Source organism: Phyllobates terribilis, unplaced genomic scaffold (assembly GCF_046119375.1).
Source record: "Phyllobates terribilis strain yellow unplaced genomic scaffold, ASM4611937v1 Scaffold_505__1_contigs__length_1300667, whole genome shotgun sequence".
NCBI classification, from domain to species: Eukaryota; Metazoa; Chordata; class Amphibia; order Anura; family Dendrobatidae; genus Phyllobates; species Phyllobates terribilis.
Genome location: NW_027363265.1, coordinates 542,406 through 565,277, shown reverse-complemented (window position 1 = coordinate 565,277; position 22,872 = coordinate 542,406). Strand labels below are relative to the sequence as shown.

General features: G+C 43.7%; 5 non-coding genes and 2 pseudogenes across 5 annotated transcripts; all 7 read right to left on the bottom strand.

Moving 5' to 3' along the window:
- Positions 1–4,401: 4,401 nt before the first annotated feature.
- Positions 4,402–4,592, bottom strand: LOC141231000 (U2 spliceosomal RNA). The gene has a single exon (XR_012297417.1). It is a non-coding gene; the product is annotated as a U2 spliceosomal RNA (small nuclear RNA).
- Positions 4,593–5,707: 1,115 nt separating this feature from the next.
- Positions 5,708–5,898, bottom strand: LOC141230999 (U2 spliceosomal RNA). Its single transcript, XR_012297416.1, has one exon. It is a non-coding gene; the product is annotated as a U2 spliceosomal RNA (small nuclear RNA).
- A 1,115-nt stretch (positions 5,899–7,013) lies between these two features.
- LOC141230998 (U2 spliceosomal RNA) lies at positions 7,014–7,204 on the bottom strand. The gene has a single exon (XR_012297415.1). It is a non-coding gene; the product is annotated as a U2 spliceosomal RNA (small nuclear RNA).
- A 1,115-nt stretch (positions 7,205–8,319) lies between these two features.
- LOC141231451 (U2 spliceosomal RNA) lies at positions 8,320–8,532 on the bottom strand (annotated as a pseudogene).
- Positions 8,533–14,637: 6,105 nt separating this feature from the next.
- Positions 14,638–14,828, bottom strand: LOC141230997 (U2 spliceosomal RNA). Its single transcript, XR_012297414.1, has one exon. It is a non-coding gene; the product is annotated as a U2 spliceosomal RNA (small nuclear RNA).
- A 1,112-nt stretch (positions 14,829–15,940) lies between these two features.
- Positions 15,941–16,131, bottom strand: LOC141231338 (U2 spliceosomal RNA). The gene has a single exon (XR_012297750.1). It is a non-coding gene; the product is annotated as a U2 spliceosomal RNA (small nuclear RNA).
- Positions 16,132–17,246: 1,115 nt separating this feature from the next.
- Positions 17,247–17,451, bottom strand: LOC141231444 (U2 spliceosomal RNA; annotated as a pseudogene).
- Positions 17,452–22,872: the final 5,421 nt, after the last annotated feature.

The following is a 22,872-nucleotide window of genomic DNA, read 5'->3' as shown; positions in this document are numbered from 1 at the left end:
CACAAATTCTCTAGGAAACCCCATTCTTTCCAGTACTTTAAACAAAAACACATGCGAAACCCTGTCAAACGCCTTCTCAAAATCAATAGCTAAAGTCATACATTTCTGCTTTCTATCCTTGCAATCCCCAATCATATCTCTCAACAATAACAAGTTATCACTCATACTTCTTCCAGGCACTGCACATACTTGGTCCTCCTCCACAACACTACCAATCACTTCACGCATACGATTTGCCAGTAACTTACTGTAGACCTTATAATCCGAATTCAGCAGTGTTATTGGTCTCCAGTTTTCCAAACGTTTCCTCTCACCCTTTTTATACACAAGCACAACCACTCCTTCTTTCATTGATTCACACAACCTACCATTCACCCACATATACTTACATACCTCAGTCAAATCTGTTCCCAAAACTTCCCATGCTTTCACATACAACTCTACAGGTATACCATCTTTCCCAGGAGTCTTACTCTTTTTAGCACTCCACACCACATTCTTCACTTCATCCAGAACTACATCCTCACACAATAGATCACGCTCCTCAGAATCAAGTTTTTTCTCCACACCATTCAGAACATATGACACAAGCCCAGAGTCAATCCATTTCTCATCATACAACTTGCTATAAAACCTATTCACTTCTTTCAGCACATCCTCACCCATACAGTTGGTTCCACTTTCATTCACAACTTCATTCATATCAGTCTTCCTACCATTCATTTTTTTAAAAAAGAACCTCGTACACTTCTCATTTTTCTCCAGGTGCTCAATTTTAGTACGATATATAATTTCCTTTCCTTTCTCATCCAACACACGCTTCAATTCATTCTTAGCCTCAGTAAGTTGATCAGACATCTCCAAACCACTTGCAACACACTTTCTCAACCAGTCAATCCGTCTATTAAGGTCATTAAACCTATTCCTATATCTGGCAGCTTTTCTATAGCCCCACTTTTTGAAGAAAGTTTTAAATTGCACTTTCACCCAGTCCCACCAGTCAAGAACACACACAAAATCCTTCTTACGCATTCTCCATCTTTCATACTTTACATTAAACTCATTCATCACCTCGTCATCCTCTAACAGCCTTGCATTCAACTTCCATACCCCACCGCCATACACTTGGTCACCATTCGCACAAAACACGCCTCTCAAACATTCATGGTCCGAAAAAGGTACCTTTTGTTGAGAAAAATCCAAACATACCATATTTTTAGAAAATAACATTAAATCAATTCTGGAATGAATCTCACCACGGTCAGCATGGTATGTCGGCGGTGGTGGCATGCCAAGAACAACAACTGCTGCATCTAAAAAGGAAAAATCACAAATTAAATGGGACAATTTCTTTCCTGTTATGTCACACTTTCCTTCTGTGACACAATTAACGTCCCCAACAAAAATAGTGGGAGATTTCCCTGGAAGAAAAAAACTTAATTTTTCAAGAAGAGCAAGCCGCTCTTCCTTCCCTGTAGGGCAATATAAATTAATAATTCTGACCCGCCACCCTCTATAACTCAAAAATGCAATTAAACATCGGCCCACCTCCACCACAATATAACTATCAATAGAGATTTCTTTATTCCCAACTAATATCCCCACCCCATCATTTTTATTATGATTAGACCCTGACCAGATATGCTGTCCGTAAGGCCAGTCTTTGTCACAAGGAGCATCCTGAATCCCACACTCCTGAAGGCAAAAAACATCAGCACCTAAATGTTTCAGGTAGTCCAGAACAGTTGTTCTTCTGATTTTAGATCTGATCTGCCTTACATTTAGGGACACTACATCCCAACCAGATTGGCAAGACATTAATTAATGAAAAGAAATACATGACTCAATGTTGATCACACCATACTCATCCATTATCATCAGACTGGGAAAGCACCCCAAAGGTGTTGATGCTCTCAGGGATGCCAAGGTAAGGAGCATCAGGGGAGAAGACATCCTGCGGGTAAATGCGGTCACTTGCAGGACTGTCGCACCCTCCGCTGGCAGGTGAGTACTCTCGTCTGGGTTTTTTATTGGCCAGTTCAGGAGTATCATCATCATCAAAAGACCTCCCAGAAGTAAAGTCTCCTTGGCCACCATCCCTGGCCACCTCTTCGTCTGTAGCACCCCAGGACAATGCAGGGGTTCGAGCTAGAGACACATCCATGTCACCCTCACCACATATTTCGGACTGATGAGGGAGGTCCACATCCAACTCGGAGATCTCCATACCTGGCCCAGCAGGGGCCGGAGGGTCCAACAGGTTCTGGGCCTCACCCACCAGATCTTCAACCTCAGGGGGCTCCGTCTCAGCATTGATCTCTGCAGTAGTCACCTGTGGGGTAACAGCAGGGACAGTAGGCTTACCTTTGGTCACTTCGGAGAAGGACCTAGGCTTGACTTTAGCCTTACAATCCCGAATCACATGTCCTTCCTCCCCGCAGGCATCACATACCACCGGGTTGGAACAATCCTTCGCCAGATGACCGTACTTGTTGCACTTTCTACAGTTTGGCAATTGCTTGCAGAAATCCTGGATATGCCCGAACATGTTGCATCTCCTGCAGAACAATGGCGCCTCGGGAAAAAACAGATATCCAGAGTCTCTTCCAATTGTAAAGTTCAGGGGAGGATAGTGAATACCTCCAGGACCATGAGGGTCTATCCCAAACCTCACAAAGTATTTATACTTCCCAGTCCACAGCCCTTCTCCATTTAAGATTTTATGGGAGAATTGCACAAAAATGCAGTGTCTTCTCAGGAATGCAGTGATATCATCCCGGGAGATAAAGGGGTTGTGCATGAATATTACCACCGGGATATCCCCCTTAGAGTAGAGTACAGTGAAGATAAGTCCATCCAGCTGAGGGTGCTCTGAAAGGACTTGAAGAGTTTTGAAAAGGTTTTGGCAAGCCGCCATAGAAGAAAGCACCAAGACGTACCTATGCTCCCTTCTGAACTCCTGCAAACAGATGATCTCCGACTTCTGGATCTTCAGGATTTCATAGAAAATGGCGTTGACCAGGTATGACAACGAGAAATGGTCCTTCTTCTCCTCAGAGACGTCGATACGGAAAGCATTCTTGACCCGGGGATCCCCGGTCCCAGCAAAACGAAGCTTGACACCCATGGTCGCTTCAGGAATCGCCTTCTCGTTTCCTCCTCACTCTCCCCCTATAGCAGCATCCAGCTTAAGCCACCGAAGTGGCGATGCTGGAAGGCCGAGGGCTAGTACACAAGGAACCTCTTGTCCAAACACTAGGTCTGAGCCAAAAGGCCGAGAAGCGATAACCAGAATTGGTTTCAAACTACGGAGCCACCCAAGGATCCTGAAAAGTCCATTTGTGGAGATGAGCTCCTGGACTCCCGTTAAGAAGACATGTTGTCAACCTCTAGATCCCTTACATGCCTGCACTTTTCGGCTTGCTGCTGCTGCAATCCACGCGTTTTAGATCTGCATAACTCCACCTCTTTAAACACAGCACCTTCACCCCCTGCTGTTCCCACCCGCCTCAACACCGTTGGAAGGGAGGAGAACCAATTAAGGCGGGGGGTGGGGTGGAACGAGCAGCTGTCTACCCTTAGCAGGAGGGCTCCTGATTACATACCTCTCCTGCTGCTGCTGCTGCTGGCTGTCCAGCAGCAGACTGAAGGTGGCTGCTGCTGTGCACAGGTATATAAAGGCTCAGAGCCTATTATGACACGCGCAGCCAGCGTTCCATTGCCACATTCCATCTACTGCAGGCAGGATACCTGGCTGGCTGAATGTCGCTGAGAAGCTCACAGAGACCGCCATAAGCAACAGTTTAACAGAATGCCACAGACTAATCAACCAAACTTTTTGGGTTGGGTTCTCTTTTATAGTCTGCAGGCATTAAATGAAAGAAGTCAGTGTTCCAGCAGAAGGAGACAACGTTTCAGAAAAGGCATTGTAGCAAACCAAAAAAGAAATTTTAAGCGCAGCAGAGTAACCAGCGCACATACCTGTTAGCTCAGGTGAGTTTAAAAGGCTGCTGTTGATAACAAGGGCATTTGCTAAATAGATGGTGTGTGTGCAACAATATACTGAAAGGTCAATTATATTGTGCAGCTTATCTCACCACCTGTAGTTATTTAGGTGAAAGCTCCAAAATGCTTGCCTAATATGTCTGTTTATCCAAAAGGAAGTAAAAAGGGAGAGCTAGAAAGATAGCATTGCATCACATTACATGGCAATGCAATGCAAAGTTGCTGAAGTTGAACCAAAATGAGCTTGTAATCTGGCTTCTGCAACTTTGAACATGAAAAATCCAATGAGGAGAAGAAAAGCAAAGCCAAAGAGTCCATCCCCAAATCCGACAAACAAGCAAAATGAACAAAAAACATTGAATTCAATTCTTTCTGATTTTAGAAACTGCATTAAAGAAGGGGTGCACCGGTCCTGGAGATACTGCAATACCAGGTCAATGCGTGGAGTGGACAGAGCAAGCTCTTTTTCCATCTCCCTGTTCTAAAAATCCATTTAATATATGGTCCCCAGATAGGGGACGTATCAGATATTAAACTGATAAGAACAGATACTACACTTGATCTTAGCCAAAAGGCCGAGAAGCGATAACCAGAATTGGTTTCAAACTACGGAGCCACCCAAGGATCCTGAAAAGTCCATTTGTGGAGATGAGCTCCTGGACTCCCGTTAAGAAGACATGTTGTCAACCTCTAGATCCCTTACATGCCTGCACTTTTCGGCTTGCTGCTGCTGCAATCCACGCGTTTTAGATCTGCATAACTCCACCTCTTTAAACACAGCACCTTCACCCCCTGCTGTTCCCACCCGCCTCAACACCGTTGGAAGGGAGGAGAACCAATTAAGGCGGGGGGTGGGGTGGAACGAGCAGCTGTCTACCCTTAGCAGGAGGGCTCCTGATTACATACCTCTCCTGCTGCTGCTGCTGCTGGCTGTCCAGCAGCAGACTGAAGGTGGCTGCTGCTGTGCACAGGTATATAAAGGCTCAGAGCCTATTATGACACGCGCAGCCAGCGTTCCATTGCCACATTCCATCTACTGCAGGCAGGATACCTGGCTGGCTGAATGTCGCTGAGAAGCTCACAGAGACCGCCATAAGCAACAGTTTAACAGAATGCCACAGACTAATCAGCCAAACTTTTTGGGTTGGGTTCTCTTTTATAGTCTGCAGGCATTAAATGAAAGAAGTCAGTGTTCCAGCAGAAGGAGACAACGTTTCAGAAAAGGCATTGTAGCAAACCAAAAAAGAAATTTTAAGCGCAGCAGAGTAACCAGCGCACATATCTGTTAGCTCAGGTGAGTTTAAAAGGCTGCTGTTGATAACAAGGGCATTTGCTAAATAGATGGTGTGTGTGCAACAATATACTGAAAGGTCAATTATATTGTGCAGCTTATCTCACCACCTGTAGTTATTTAGGTGAAAGCTCCAAAATGCTTGCCTAATATGTCTGTTTATCCAAAAGGAAGTAAAAAGGGAGAGCTAGAAAGATAGCATTGCATCACATTACATGGCAATGCAATGCACAGTTGCTGAAGTTGAACCAAAATGAGCTTGTAATCTGGCTTCTGCAACTTTGAACATGAAAAATCCAATGAGGAGAAGAAAAGCAAAGCCAAAGAGTCCATCCCAAAATCCGACAAACAAGCAAAATGAACAAAAAACATTGAATTCAATTCTTTCTGATTTTAGAAACTGCATTAAAGAAGGGGTGCACCGGTCCTGGAGATACTGCAATACCAGGTCAATGCGTGGAGTGGACAGAGCAAGCTCTTTTTCCATCTCCCTGTTCTAAAAATCCATTTAATATATGGTCCCCAGATAGGGGACGTATCAGATATTAAACTGATAAGAACAGATACTACACTTGATCTTAGCCAAAAGGCCGAGAAGCGATAACCAGAATTGGTTTCAAACTACGGAGCCACCCAAGGATCCTGAAAAGTCCATTTGTGGAGATGAGCTCCTGGACTCCCGTTAAGAAGACATGTTGTCAACCTCTAGATCCCTTACATGCCTGCACTTTTCGGCTTGCTGCTGCTGCAATCCACGCGTTTTAGATCTGCATAACTCCACCTCTTTAAACACAGCACCTTCACCCCCTGCTGTTCCCACCCGCCTCAACACCGTTGGAAGGGAGGAGAACCAATTAAGGCGGGGGGTGGGGTGGAACGAGCAGCTGTCTACCCTTAGCAGGAGGGCTCCTGATTACATACCTCTCCTGCTGCTGCTGCTGCTGGCTGTCCAGCAGCAGACTGAAGGTGGCTGCTGCTGTGCACAGGTATATAAAGGCTCAGAGCCTATTATGACACGCGCAGCCAGCGTTCCATTGCCACATTCCATCTACTGCAGGCAGGATACCTGGCTGGCTGAATGTCGCTGAGAAGCTCACAGAGACCGCCATAAGCAACAGTTTAACAGAATGCCACAGACTAATCAACCAAACTTTTTGGGTTGGGTTCTCTTTTATAGTCTGCAGGCATTAAATGAAAGAAGTCAGTGTTCCAGCAGAAGGAGACAACGTTTCAGAAAAGGCATTGTAGCAAACCAAAAAAGAAATTTTAAGCGCAGCAGAGTAACCAGCGCACATACCTGTTAGCTCAGGTGAGTTTAAAAGGCTGCTGTTGATAACAAGGGCATTTGCTAAATAGATGGTGTGTGTGCAACAATATACTGAAAGGTCAATTATATTGTGCAGCTTATCTCACCACCTGTAGTTATTTAGGTGAAAGCTCCAAAATGCTTGCCTAATATGTCTGTTTATCCAAAAGGAAGTAAAAAGGGAGAGCTAGAAAGATAGCATTGCATCACATTACATGGCAATGCAATGCACAGTTGCTGAAGTTGAACCAAAATGAGCTTGTAATCTGGCTTCTGCAACTTTGAACATGAAAAATCCAATGAGGAGAAGAAAAGCAAAGCCAAAGAGTCCATCCCAAAATCCGACAAACAAGCAAAATGAACAAAAAACATTGAATTCAATTCTTTCTGATTTTAGAAACTGCATTAAAGAAGGGGTGCACCGGTCCTGGAGATACTGCAATACCAGGTCAATGCGTGGAGTGGACAGAGCAAGCTCTTTTTCCATCTCCCTGTTCTAAAAATCCATTTAATATATGGTCCCCAGATAGGGGACGTATCAGATATTAAACTGATAAGAACAGATACTACACTTGATCTTAGCCAAAAGGCCGAGAAGCGATAACCAGAATTGGTTTCAAACTACGGAGCCACCCAAGGATCCTGAAAAGTCCATTTGTGGAGATGAGCTCCTGGACTCCCGTTAAGAAGACATGTTGTCAACCTCTAGATCCCTTACATGCCTGCACTTTTCGGCTTGCTGCTGCTGCAATCCACGCGTTTTAGATCTGCATAACTCCACCTCTTTAAACACAGCACCTTCACCCCCTGCTGTTCCCACCCGCCTCAACACCGTTGGAAGGGAGGAGAACCAATTAAGGCGGGGGGTGGGGTGGAACGAGCAGCTGTCTACCCTTAGCAGGAGGGCTCCTGATTACATACCTCTCCTGCTGCTGCTGCTGCTGGCTGTCCAGCAGCAGACTGAAGGTGGCTGCTGCTGTGCACAGGTATATAAAGGCTCAGAGCCTATTATGACACGCGCAGCCAGCGTTCCATTGCCACATTCCATCTACTGCAGGCAGGATACCTGGCTGGCTGAATGTCGCTGAGAAGCTCACAGAGACCGCCATAAGCAACAGTTTAACAGAATGCCACAGACTAATCAACCAAACTTTTTGGGTTGGGTTCTCTTTTATAGTCTGCAGGCATTAAATGAAAGAAGTCAGTGTTCCAGCAGAAGGAGACAACGTTTCAGAAAAGGCATTGTAGCAAACCAAAAAAGAAATTTTAAGCGCAGCAGAGTAACCAGCGCACATACCTGTTAGCTCAGGTGAGTTTAAAAGGCTGCTGTTGATAACAAGGGCATTTGCTAAATAGATGGTGTGTGTGCAACAATATACTGAAAGGTCAATTATATTGTGCAGCTTATCTCACCACCTGTAGTTATTTAGGTGAAAGCTCCAAAATGCTTGCCTAATATGTCTGTTTATCCAAAAGGAAGTAAAAAGGGAGAGCTAGAAAGATAGCATTGCATCACATTACATGGCAATGCAATGCACAGTTGCTGAAGTTGAACCAAAATGAGCTTGTAATCTGGCTTCTGCAACTTTGAACATGAAAAATCCAATGAGGAGAAGAAAAGCAAAGCCAAAGAGTCCATCCCAAAATCCGACAAACAAGCAAAATGAACAAAAAACATTGAATTCAATTCTTTCTGATTTTAGAAACTGCATTAAAGAAGGGGTGCACCGGTCCTGGAGATACTGCAATACCAGGTCAATGCGTGGAGTGGACAGAGCAAGCTCTTTTTCCATCTCCCTGTTCTAAAAATCCATTTAATATATGGTCCCCAGATAGGGGACGTATCAGATATTAAACTGATAAGAACAGATTTTTTTTTTTTTTTTTTTTTTTTTTAAACCATTCAGTTTAGTTTTTTAGCAAACAGTATGAATTTCTCCAAAATTTGCTACTTAAAACTTCTCATCATCATGGTTCTATTTATTTAGCAGTAGTATAAGACGAAATATAATCACAAGGGAACATCCTTTACGTAACACAAATGCAGAAACTTCAAGGAATCACAAAGAAAAAAATCACTGGTATTTGATAAGGTAATGCCACTTTTTAAATTTCCAAATCCCTTCGGCATCTGTGCCACCACCGCCTCTGCTGTCCAACTTATATATCAAATATAGTCTTGAAAGAATAAGTCTAACACATTCATTCACTGATAAAGATTTCCTTTTGAAAAGTCCAAGGTTCCTTGCATCCCACAAACTCTCTTTCACACAAGCCATTATCAACCATAAAATTCTATCTTTAGACCGACTACACGCACCAATTCCAAACATCGCCACACGCCAATCCACAAAATTCACGCCTGCTAAACCCTTACACAATCCACCTACACACTTCCACACACTGTACGCGTACTCACAATCCCACATAAATGCCTGACAGTCTCACAACCACCACATCCCACTCTCGGACACACATCTGTTCTTATCAACTCTCTTTTCTTCTGCACTTCTCTCACAGGTAAAATATTATGTAAAGTCATCCACACAACATCCTCCTGTTTGTTTGACATCCCATACGTATCTAACTTCTTCCATGCATCTGAAACCTCATTCCCTCTCAGCCCAACAATATTACACTCTACCTCATTTGCACTCATTCTTTTCACCACATTCTTGGTCATTCTAAAATCATTCATTCCCACACTCAACAAATCATGCTTTCTCACAAATTTCTCAATCACCTCATACCAAACAGGACACTTAAAGGCCACAGGCACACTCGCATCTCTCTTCCTCCAGCATAACCCATACAACATCCATCCAGCAGAATAATTAGCCATAAAAGCACCTTTATTGCCTTTACCCAGCAAAATAACCACAGTCTTAATATAATTAAGGCCTAAAAAAACTTCAATATTGGGAAAGGCCAGCCCACCATGCTGACAAGCCTTAAAAAGGCTCTCCCGCTTCAACTTCTCCATCTTACTACACCACAGGAATGTGAATACCAACTTCTCTATTCTCTTAATTTTCCTGTAAGGAGAAGGAAAAACAGTCGCCACATAAAGCAGGATAGGGAGAATCACTGCTTTGATAATTAACACCTTACCACGCAGAGTCAATTCTCTCATTCGCCAAAAATTCAATTTACGTTCAACCCGCATACCACACTCTTCCCAACTTTCATTCCCTTTTAAGTCATCATTAAATAATACGCCCAAAATCTTGATTGCACCCTCTTCACACTTTACACCATCCATACGAATACTACTATCTCCAAAACATTTAAAACTACATTTATTCCAATTTACCCTAAAACCAGACGCACCAACAAAAAAATCCAAAAGCAATTTAATTCTACTCAAAGAAGCCATACTTTCACTCACAACCACAACATCATCCATATAACCTAACACTTTCACATGCTTACCACCACTACCAGGCACCAACAAACCTCTCATCATTTTATCCCGTCTAATCAAACATAACAATGGTTCTATTACACATACAAATAAGACGGGGGACATAGGACACCCCTGCCTTACTCCTGACCTAATCTTCACTTTGTCACACAGCCACCCATTAACCAAGAACTCACTTGACACACAATCATACAATGATTTTACACAATTCACAAATTCTCTAGGAAACCCCATTCTTTCCAGTACTTTAAACAAAAACACATGCGAAACCCTGTCAAACGCCTTCTCAAAATCAATAGCTAAAGTCATACATTTCTGCTTTCTATCCTTGCAATCCCCAATCATATCTCTCAACAATAACAAGTTATCACTCATACTTCTTCCAGGCACTGCACATACTTGGTCCTCCTCCACAACACTACCAATCACTTCACGCATACGATTTGCCAGTAACTTACTGTAGACCTTATAATCCGAATTCAGCAGTGTTATTGGTCTCCAGTTTTCCAAACGTTTCCTCTCACCCTTTTTATACACAAGCACAACCACTCCTTCTTTCATTGATTCACACAACCTACCATTCACCCACATATACTTACATACCTCAGTCAAATCTGTTCCCAAAACTTCCCATGCTTTCACATACAACTCTACAGGTATACCATCTTTCCCAGGAGTCTTACTCTTTTTAGCACTCCACACCACATTCTTCACTTCATCCAGAACTACATCCTCACACAATAGATCACGCTCCTCAGAATCAAGTTTTTTCTCCACACCATTCAGAACATATGACACAAGCCCAGAGTCAATCCATTTCTCATCATACAACTTGCTATAAAACCTATTCACTTCTTTCAGCACATCCTCACCCATACAGTTGGTTCCACTTTCATTCACAACCTCATTCATATCAGTCTTCCTACCATTCATTTTTTTAAAAAAGAACCTCGTACACTTCTCATTTTTCTCCAGGTGCTCAATTTTAGTACGATATATAATTTCCTTTCCTTTCTCATCCAACACACGCTTCAATTCATTCTTAGCCTCAGTAAGTTGATCAGACATCTCCAAACCACTTGCAACACACTTTCTCAACCAGTCAATCCGTCTATTAAGGTCATTAAACCTATTCCTATATCTGGCAGCTTTTCTATAGCCCCACTTTTTGAAGAAAGTTTTAAATTGCACTTTCACCCAGTCCCACCAGTCAAGAACACACACAAAATCCTTCTTACGCATTCTCCATCTTTCATACTTTACATTAAACTCATTCATCACCTCATCATCCTCTAACAGCCTTGCATTCAACTTCCATACCCCACCGCCATACACTTGGTCACCATTCGCACAAAACACGCCTCTCAAACATTCATGGTCCGAAAAAGGTACCTTTTGTTGAGAAAAATCCAAACATACCATATTTTTAGAAAATAACATTAAATCAATTCTGGAATGAATCTCACCACGGTCAGCATGGTATGTCGGCGGTGGTGGCATGCCAAGAACAACAACTGCTGCATCTAAAAAGGAAAAATCACAAATTAAATGGGACAATTTCTTTCCTGTTATGTCACACTTTCCTTCTGTGACACAATTAACGTCCCCAACAAAAATAGTGGGAGATTTCCCTGGAAGAAAAAAACTTAATTTTTCAAGAAGAGCAAGCCGCTCTTCCTTCCCTGTAGGGCAATATAAATTAATAATTCTGACCCGCCACCCTCTATAACTCAAAAATGCAATTAAACATCGGCCCACCTCCACCACAATATAACTATCAATAGAGATTTCTTTATTCCCAACTAATATCCCCACCCCATCATTTTTATTATGATTAGACCCTGACCAGATATGCTGTCCGTAAGGCCAGTCTTTGTCACAAGGAGCATCCTGAATCCCACACTCCTGAAGGCAAAAAACATCAGCACCTAAATGTTTCAGGTAGTCCAGAACAGTTGTTCTTCTGATTTTAGATCTGATCTGCCTTACATTTAGGGACACTACATCCCAACCAGATTGGCAAGACATTAATTAATGAAAAGAAATACATGACTCAATGTTGATCACACCATACTCATCCATTATCATCAGACTGGGAAAGCACCCCAAAGGTGTTGATGCTCTCAGGGATGCCAAGGTAAGGAGCATCAGGGGAGAAGACATCCTGCGGGTAAATGCGGTCACTTGCAGGACTGTCGCACCCTCCGCTGGCAGGTGAGTACTCTCGTCTGGGTTTTTTATTGGCCAGTTCAGGAGTATCATCATCATCAAAAGACCTCCCAGAAGTAAAGTCTCCTTGGCCACCATCCCTGGCCACCTCTTCGTCTGTAGCACCCCAGGACAATGCAGGGGTTCGAGCTAGAGACACATCCATGTCACCCTCACCACATATTTCGGACTGATGAGGGAGGTCCACATCCAACTCGGAGATCTCCATACCTGGCCCAGCAGGGGCTGGAGGGTCCAACAGGTTCTGGGCCTCACCCACCAGATCTTCAACCTCAGGGGGCTCCGTCTCAGCATTGATCTCTGCAGTAGTCACCTGTGGGGTAACAGCAGGGACAGTAGGCTTACCTTTGGTCACTTCGGAGAAGGACCTAGGCTTGACTTTAGCCTTACAATCCCGAATCACATGTCCTTCCTCCCCGCAGGCATCACATACCACCGGGTTGGAACAATCCTTCGCCAGATGACCGTACTTGTTGCACTTTCTACAGTTTGGCAATTGCTTGCAGAAATCCTGGATATGCCCGAACATGTTGCATCTCCTGCAGAACAATGGCGCCTCGGGAAAAAACAGATATCCAGAGTCTCTTCCAATTGTAAAGTTCAGGGGAGGATAGTGAATACCTCCAGGACCATGAGGGTCTATCCCAAACCTCACAAAGTATTTATACTTCCCAGTCCACAGCCCTTCTCCATTTAAGATTTTATGGGAGAATTGCACAAAAATGCAGTGTCTTCTCAGGAATGCAGTGATATCATCCCGGGAGATAAAGGGGTTGTGCATGAATATTACCACCGGGATATCCCCCTTAGAGTAGAGTACAGTGAAGATAAGTCCATCCAGCTGAGGGTGCTCTGAAAGGACTTGAAGAGTTTTGAAAAGGTTTTGGCAAGCCGCCATAGAAGAAAGCACCAAGACGTACCTATGCTCCCTTCTGAACTCCTGCAAACAGATGATCTCCGACTTCTGGATCTTCAGGATTTCATAGAAAATGGCGTTGACCAGGTATGACAACGAGAAATGGTCCTTCTTCTCCTCAGAGACGTCGATACGGAAAGCATTCTTGACCCGGGGATCCCCGGTCCCAGCAAAACGAAGCTTGACACCCATGGTCGCTTCAGGAATCGCCTTCTCGTTTCCTCCTCACTCTCCCCCTATAGCAGCATCCAGCTTAAGCCACCGAAGTGGCGATGCTGGAAGGCCGAGGGCTAGTACACAAGGAACCTCTTGTCCAAACACTAGGTCTGAGCCAAAAGGCCGAGAAGCGATAACCAGAATTGGTTTCAAACTACGGAGCCACCCAAGGATCCTGAAAAGTCCATTTGTGGAGATGAGCTCCTGGACTCCCGTTAAGAAGACATGTTGTCAACCTCTAGATCCCTTACATGCCTGCACTTTTCGGCTTGCTGCTGCTGCAATCCACGCGTTTTAGATCTGCATAACTCCACCTCTTTAAACACAGCACCTTCACCCCCTGCTGTTCCCACCCGCCTCAACACCGTTGGAAGGGAGGAGAACCAATTAAGGCGGGGGGTGGGGTGGAACGAGCAGCTGTCTACCCTTAGCAGGAGGGCTCCTGATTACATACCTCTCCTGCTGCTGCTGCTGCTGGCTGTCCAGCAGCAGACTGAAGGTGGCTGCTGCTGTGCACAGGTATATAAAGGCTCAGAGCCTATTATGACACGCGCAGCCAGCGTTCCATTGCCACATTCCATCTACTGCAGGCAGGATACCTGGCTGGCTGAATGTCGCTGAGAAGCTCACAGAGACCGCCATAAGCAACAGTTTAACAGAATGCCACAGACTAATCAACCAAACTTTTTGGGTTGGGTTCTCTTTTATAGTCTGCAGGCATTAAATGAAAGAAGTCAGTGTTCCAGCAGAAGGAGACAACGTTTCAGAAAAGGCATTGTAGCAAACCAAAAAAGAAATTTTAAGCGCAGCAGAGTAACCAGCGCACATACCTGTTAGCTCAGGTGAGTTTAAAAGGCTGCTGTTGATAACAAGGGCATTTGCTAAATAGATGGTGTGTGTGCAACAATATACTGAAAGGTCAATTATATTGTGCAGCTTATCTCACCACCTGTAGTTATTTAGGTGAAAGCTCCAAAATGCTTGCCTAATATGTCTGTTTATCCAAAAGGAAGTAAAAAGGGAGAGCTAGAAAGATAGCATTGCATCACATTATATGGCAATGCAATGCACAGTTGCTGAAGTTGAACCAAAATGAGCTTGTAATCTGGCTTCTGCAACTTTGAACATGAAAAATCCAATGAGGAGAAGAAAAGCAAAGCCAAAGAGTCCATCCCAAAATCCGACAAACAAGCAAAATGAACAAAAAACATTGAATTCAATTCTTTCTGATTTTAGAAACTGCATTAAAGAAGGGGTGCACCGGTCCTGGAGATACTGCAATACCAGGTCAATGCGTGGAGTGGACAGAGCAAGCTCTTTTTCCATCTCCCTGTTCTAAAAATCCATTTAATATATGGTCCCCAGATAGGGGACGTATCAGATATTAAACTGATAAGAACAGATACTACACTTGATCTTAGCCAAAAGGCCGAGAAGCGATAACCAGAATTGGTTTCAAACTACGGAGCCACCCAAGGATCCTGAAAAGTCCATTTGTGGAGATGAGCTCCTGGACTCCCGTTAAGAAGACATGTTGTCAACCTCTAGATCCCTTACATGCCTGCACTTTTCGGCTTGCTGCTGCTGCAATCCACGCGTTTTAGATCTGCATAACTCCACCTCTTTAAACACAGCACCTTCACCCCCTGCTGTTCCCACCCGCCTCAACACCGTTGGAAGGGAGGAGAACCAATTAAGGCGGGGGGTGGGGTGGAACGAGCAGCTGTCTACCCTTAGCAGGAGGGCTCCTGATTACATACCTCTCCTGCTGCTGCTGCTGGCTGTCCAGCAGCAGACTGAAGGTGGCTGCTGCTGTGCACAGGTATATAAAGGCTCAGAGCCTATTATGACACGCGCAGCCAGCGTTCCATTGCCACATTCCATCTACTGCAGGCAGGATACCTGGCTGGCTGAATGTCGCTGAGAAGCTCACAGAGACCGCCATAAGCAACAGTTTAACAGAATGCCACAGACTAATCAACCAAACTTTTTGGGTTGGGTTCTCTTTTATAGTCTGCAGGCATTAAATGAAAGAAGTCAGTGTTCCAGCAGAAGGAGACAACGTTTCAGAAAAGGCATTGTAGCAAACCAAAAAAGAAATTTTAAGCGCAGCAGAGTAACCAGCGCACATACCTGTTAGCTCAGGTGAGTTTAAAAGGCTGCTGTTGATAGCAAGGGAATTTGCTAAATAGATGGTGTGTGTGCAACAATATACTGAAAGGTCAATTATATTGTGCAGCTTATCTCACCACCTGTAGTTATTTAGGTGAAAGCTCCAAAATGCTTGCCTAATATGTCTGTTTATCCAAAAGGAAGTAAAAAGGGAGAGCTAGAAAGATAGCATTGCATCACATTACATGGCAATGCAATGCACAGTTGCTGAAGTTGAACCAAAATGAGCTTGTAATCTGGCTTCTGCAACTTTGAACATGAAAAATCCAATGAGGAGAAGAAAAGCAAAGGCAAAGAGTCCATCCCAAAATCCGACAAACAAGCAAAATGAACAAAAAACATTGAATTCAATTCTTTCTGATTTTAGAAACTGCATTAAAGAAGGGGTGCACCGGTCCTGGAGATACTGCAATACCAGGTCAATGCGTGGAGTGGACAGAGCAAGCTCTTTTTCCATCTCCCTGTTCTAAAAATCCATTTAATATATGGTCCCCAGATAGGGGACGTATCAGATATTAAACTGATAAGAACAGATACTACACTTGATCTTAACCAAAAGGCCGAGAAGCGATAACCAGAATTGGTTTCAAACTACGGAGCCACCCAAGGATCCTGAAAAGTCCATTTGTGGAGATGAGCTCCTGGACTCCCGTTAAGAAGACATGTTGTCAACCTCTAGATCCCTTACATGCCTGCACTTTTCGGCTTGCTGCTGCTGCAATCCACGCGTTTTAGATCTGCATAACTCCACCTCTTTAAACACAGCACCTTCACCCCCTGCTGTTCCCACCCGCCTCAACACCGTTGGAAGGGAGGAGAACCAATTAAGGCGGGGGGTGGGGTGGAACGAGCAGCTGTCTACCCTTAGCAGGAGGGCTCCTGATTACATACCTCTCCTGCTGCTGCTGCTGCTGGCTGTCCAGCAGCAGACTGAAGGTGGCTGCTGCTGTGCACAGGTATATAAAGGCTCAGAGCCTATTATGACACGCGCAGCCAGCGTTCCATTGCCACATTCCATCTACTGCAGGCAGGATACCTGGCTGGCTGAATGTCGCTGAGAAGCTCACAGAGACCGCCATAAGCAACAGTTTAACAGAATGCCACAGACTAATCAACCAAACTTTTTGGGTTGGGTTCTCTTTTATAGTCTGCAGGCATTAAATGAAAGAAGTCAGTGTTCCAGCAGAAGGAGACAACGTTTCAGAAAAGGCATTGTAGCAAACCAAAAAAGAAATTTTAAGCGCAGCAGAGTAACCAGCGCACATACCTGTTAGCTCAGGTGAGTTTAAAAGGCTGCTGTTGATAACAAGGGCATTTGCTAAATAGATGGTGTGTGTGCAACAATATACTGAAAGGTCAATTATATTGTGCAGCTTATCTCACCACCTGTAGTTATTTAGGTGAAAGCTCCAAAATGCTTGCCTAATATGTCTGTTTATCCAAAAGGAAGTAAAAAGGGAGAGCTAGAAAGATAGCATTGCATCACATTACATGGCAATGCAATGCACAGTTGCTGAAGTTGAACCAAAATGAGCTTGTAATCTGGCTTCTGCAACTTTGAACATGAAAAATCCAATGAGGAGAAGAAAAGCAAAGCCAAAGAGTCCATCCCAAAATCCGACAAACAAGCAAAATGAACAAAAAACATTGAATTCAATTCTTTCTGATTTTAGAAACTGCATTAAAGAAGGGGTGCACCGGTCCTGGAGATACTGCAATACCAGGTCAATGCGTGGAGTGGACAGAGCAAGCTCTTTTTCCATCTCCCTGTTCTAAAAATCCATTTAATATATGGTCCCCAGATAGGGGACGTATCAGATATTAAACTGATAAGAACAGATTTTTTTTTTTTTTTTTTTTTTTTTTTTCTTTTTTCTCCTCAGACAAGGAAATTCCACAGTCTATGGAAACCAGACAAAGGAAAATTCCATCAAAACAGCTGCGTCAAATCCAATACGCAATTTGCTGTCCCCATCATCATCGGAAATATTTATTTCATATTTCAAAACAACAATAACAAAAATCAAGAGGTACTAACAATATATCTCCACTTTTTAACTTTCCATATTCCCTCCGCATCCACTTCCCCTCTCCTCTTTTTGTCCCATAGGAAACACACATACATCTTCCCCAAAATCACCTTCACACTATCCTTTACAGCAATTTCCTTCCTTTTAAACACATACACATTCCTCACATCCCATAACACTTCCTTTATACATGCAAGCATCAACCACAAGACTCTTTCCTTCGTCCCATCACATATTCCCAAACCAAACATAAACAACTCAAAAGACAACAAATTCACACCACACAATTCTTTACACAAAGGCCCCATTCTCCCAATCACATCTCTAGCATACTGGCAATTCCAAAAAACATGCAACACACTTTCCCTTCCACCACAGCCATTTCTTGGACACATTTCACTCCTCACCAAACCTCTATTCCTCTGAAACTCTCTCACAGGTAATACTCCATGTAAAGACTGCCACACAACTTCACTCTGTTTGTTGGTCATACCACTCATCCGCACTTTCTTCCAAACCTTCTGCACATCACCACCCCTAACCATATTTATTCCACATTCTACCTCTCTACATTCAATCATCCTATACACAGCCTTCTTATTCTCCAGCAATCTCACATCTGCATCACACAGTTCATACCTCACCAAAAACTTATAAACCCACACATACCATACAGGCACCTCAAAAGCAATCGGACATCGCAAATCCCTTTCTTGCCACTTTAAACGAAACAAATACGCTCCAAATAAATACCTACACATAGATGAAAACTTTCCATCCGCCCTAATCACTTTCAAAACAAACACAACGATATTCACACCAAAAAACACGTCCAAATTCGGAAAACCCAAACCACCTTTTTCCACTCTTTTAACCAAAATTTCTCTCCTAGCTCTCTCCATTTTCGAGTTCCACAAAAAAACAAATAAAATTCTATTCAAGCTTCTCATACACATATATCCTGGTGGAAATACTACCGCAATATATAAAAATATTGGCAACACCACACTCTTAACAATTAAAATCTTCCCAAAAAAGGATAAACTCCTCAATTTCCAAAAATTCAACTTCTGCTCAACTTTTCCTTTCGCATCATCCCAACTTTCTTTCCCATCCAAACTCTCTGAAAACTTCACACCCAAAACTTTAATAGGTCCATTCACTACATTCACACCTACATCCCTACTTAAACTTCCGCCTCCAAAACCCTTACACTCACTCTTTTCCCAATTCACTTTAAACGCAGATGCACCACAAAAAATAGACACTAACAACTTCACCCGCCTCACCGAACATTCAGAATCACATAATACACACACGTCATCCATATAACCACTCACCTTCCATTCTTTTCCTCCACCTCCCGGCACTTGCACACCACGAATTACCTTATCTTTCCTCAGCATACACAACAATGGCTCAATTGCACAAATAAATGCTACAGGGGACAAAGGACACCCCTGTCGCACACCCGAAAACACATTCACTTTCCTACCCACATACCCATTCATTAAAACACAGCTATAAACACCCGCATACAAACTTCTCACTCGCCCAACAAAATCAGCCGGAAAACCCATTTTTAACAACACTCTGAACAAAAAACCATGCGACAACCTATCATAAGCCTTTTCAAAATCCAAACTTAACAAAAATACACTCTTCTTACGACCCATGCAATCCCATAGACAATCTCTTAACATACACACACACTCATGAATCCGCCTCCCAGGTACCGCACAACACTGCTCATCCCCAATCACACTCTCTATCACATCACGCATCCTATTAGCCATAAGTTTTGCATAGATTTTATAATCACAATTAAGTAACGTTATTGGCCTCCAATTCCTCAGACTTTTCAAATCCCCTTTCTTAGGAATTAACACAACCATACCTGCACGCATACTCTCAGCCACCTCCATGTTTCCCCACATATACTTACATACATCCACAAAGTCCTTACCAATCACACCCCACATCACACGATAAAATTCTACTGGGAGGCCATCCTCCCCCGGCGTCTTATTCAAAGCCATACTACACATAACCTTCCATACCTCATCACCAGTCACCTCACCCATCACTCTCTCTCTTTCTGCTTCACTCAACTTACTCTCTAACACACTCAAAACATCATTCTCCAAACATTCATCCCTCTGTTTCACTGCATACAGATCCTCATAAAACTTAGCCACCTCTTCACACATATCCTCTCCACTCACCTCACTTCCATCTGCTCCATACACCACGCTCATACTCTGTTTCTTTCCAAAAACTTTTTTAAAGAAAAACCGAGAACATTTCTCATCCTGCTCCATCTTATCAATCTTTGCCCTAAACACTATGCTTCTCCCTCTCTCCAACAAAAACTCACTAATCTCCTTTTTTACCTCTAAAATATCCTCCTCCACCTCAACTCCTCCTTCCCTTAACTTATACAAAACGCTCAACCGCGCGTTCAGTTTAACAAAACTCTCTTTTAATTGCTGCATACTTGTATCCTAAATTTTTAAAGAACATTTTTGTTTGTTTCTTCACCCAGTCCCACCACTCACAAACATTCCCAAACTCATTTTTATGCTTACACCATTCTTCATACCGCCTTTCATACTCCTTTCTCACATCTTCATTCTCTAACAGTTTAACATTTAACTTCCACAATCCTCTCCCAAACACTCCATCAACTTTTATATCCAACTCACACAACATACACACATGATCTGAAAAAAGAACGTTTTCCTGCCTATAATTAACAGAAACCATATTTTTAGAAATAAAACAATAATCCAATCTGGATTGTACCCTACCACTCTCAGAAAAGAAAGTGTTCAACAAAGGATTCATGTTACACACGCGCTGCATATCACACAACCCAAAATCATTCACTAACTCCAATAATGCTTTCCCAGACACATCCACATTCACTCTCCCCACATCACAGTTCATATCACCCACAATTACCACAGGTATTCTTCCTGGAACAAAAAGCTTAATTTTTTCAAATAAATTTTTGCGCTCATTTTTTTCAACTGGCGCATAAACATTAATAACACAAAACTTTACATTCTTGTATACAAAATTAGCAAGGATACATCTCCCCACCTCAATAACCAAATAATCACTCAAAACAACCTCCCTTCCTTTAACCAAAATACCCACACCATCATTCTTATTACATGCACTCCCCGACCACACAGACGCTCCATAAGACCATTCATCCCCTTTCACACCATCCACTACCCCACATTCTTGTAAACAAAAAATAGATGCATTTTGCATAGCTAAAAACTCAAAAATAGCAGCTCTTCTTACTTTACTTTTAAACACTCTTACGTTTTGGGACACTATGGTAAATCCCATAATACTTCTACTCCTTCACCAATTACACAAAGAAATAGCCTTTGGCCTAAACCAAAGCTCACAAGAGGACAAAAAGAAAAAACATTTACAATATTATATGGTGACACTATCCAGCACCACCACTATCCTCCTCCGCCATCAGAACAGAACAGCTGGTTTCCGACCCGCTGGCTTCACCAGCCACACTCCTCACTCTGGCAGTTCTGATCTTCCTCTGAGGCTCACTAAAATCTGCATCATCACTGTCCCCACCATCCTCCCTACGACTCTTCTTTGCACCCCTATCATCCTCCGAAGAAAAATCTTCAGTGTTTTCAGGACCCGAAGGGTGTTCAGGACTGTCGGGTTCCGAGATTTGCACTTCACATCCTGTTGCGTCCATTGCCTCTCCAAAAGTCATCATCTCAGGCAGCTCTGCTTCCACCACTTTCCTAGATATTCTCGCAGACACTGCCTTTTTCTCCACCTTTGCCACTTCCCTCCAGAACTCCTTTTCTTCCCTCCGCTTCTTCCTCATTTCTTCAGCAGAAGAAGAACATGGTCTCAGGGACACCTCCTCTGGCGCCGTAGAGGGAGAGGCTCTACCAGTTTCCCGCCTCCTTCCCTCTCTCTCCTCCCTCTCCAATCTTTCCAGCACTTTCAGTGCGCTTGCCATCTGCCTCCTCTCCAGCTCCTCCTCCTTCTGTTCTTTATCAGAACGTCTAGGTGCACTCATAGGACAGTCCTTATACATGTGATCACTACTCCCACAGACATCACAGGACTTGGCCTCTGGACACTGGTTGGCCATATGCCCCTCCTTTCTGCAATTTCGGCAACACTGCCCTTTAAGGCATGTTACCATGGTATGTCCAAAAGAAAAGCATCTACGGCAAAACATGGGCTGGCCTGGGTAAAAGAGGAAACCTCTATGGCCTGCAATGGAAAAATTTGATGGAGGGTGTCTAAAGCCCCCCACACTGTCAGGATCCCTTTTCAATTTCACACGGAATTTATACTGACAGTTAAAGATTCCTAGACAATTGACTTGCTTCACTCCCTTCCGCACATATTCACAGTAGCGAGAGAGGAAGCACTCCAGCAGCTCAGGGTCTGTAAAAGGGTTATAGACAGTCACAGTCACCTCCTTTTCTTGCAGACCAAACAAAGGTTCCCATCTAACTCCTTCCAAGCAGGGGTCACTAGAGTGACCACGGAGCCATTCAAAGACATTAAGGCAAACATCCTGGTCCATAAAGGTAACGTCATAATTACCTTGACGTGAAAATTCGTTGACACTGAAGATCTCAGAACGTCTTGCTCCAGCTTTGCCTTCAACGATGTCTTGGACAATGAAAACCACGTTGTTCTTGTTCTGGTCAGATGGATCCACGGACAAACGGATGGTGTTCTTCACAAAAGACATCTTGGATTCTGTCGGTATGGAATACCACAGGAAAAAGCAGAAAATCCTCCACAAAAGGGTCCGGATTCCTCCAGGAGACTCGCACCAATCAAGGTACAGTCATACGATCGCAGCCAAAAGGCCGAGAAGCGATAACCAGAATTGGTTTCAAACTACGGAGCCACCCAAGGATCCTGAAAAGTCCATTTGTGGAGATGAGCTCCTGGACTCCCGTTAAGAAGACATGTTGTCAACCTCTAGATCCCTTACATGCCTGCACTTTTCGGCTTGCTGCTGCTGCAATCCACGCGTTTTAGATCTGCATAACTCCACCTCTTTAAACACAGCACCTTCACCCCCTGCTGTTCCCACCCGCCTCAACACCGTTGGAAGGGAGGAGAACCAATTAAGGCGGGGGGTGGGGTGGAACGAGCAGCTGTCTACCCTTAGCAGGAGGGCTCCTGATTACATACCTCTCCTGCTGCTGCTGCTGCTGGCTGTCCAGCAGCAGACTGAAGGTGGCTGCTGCTGTGCAC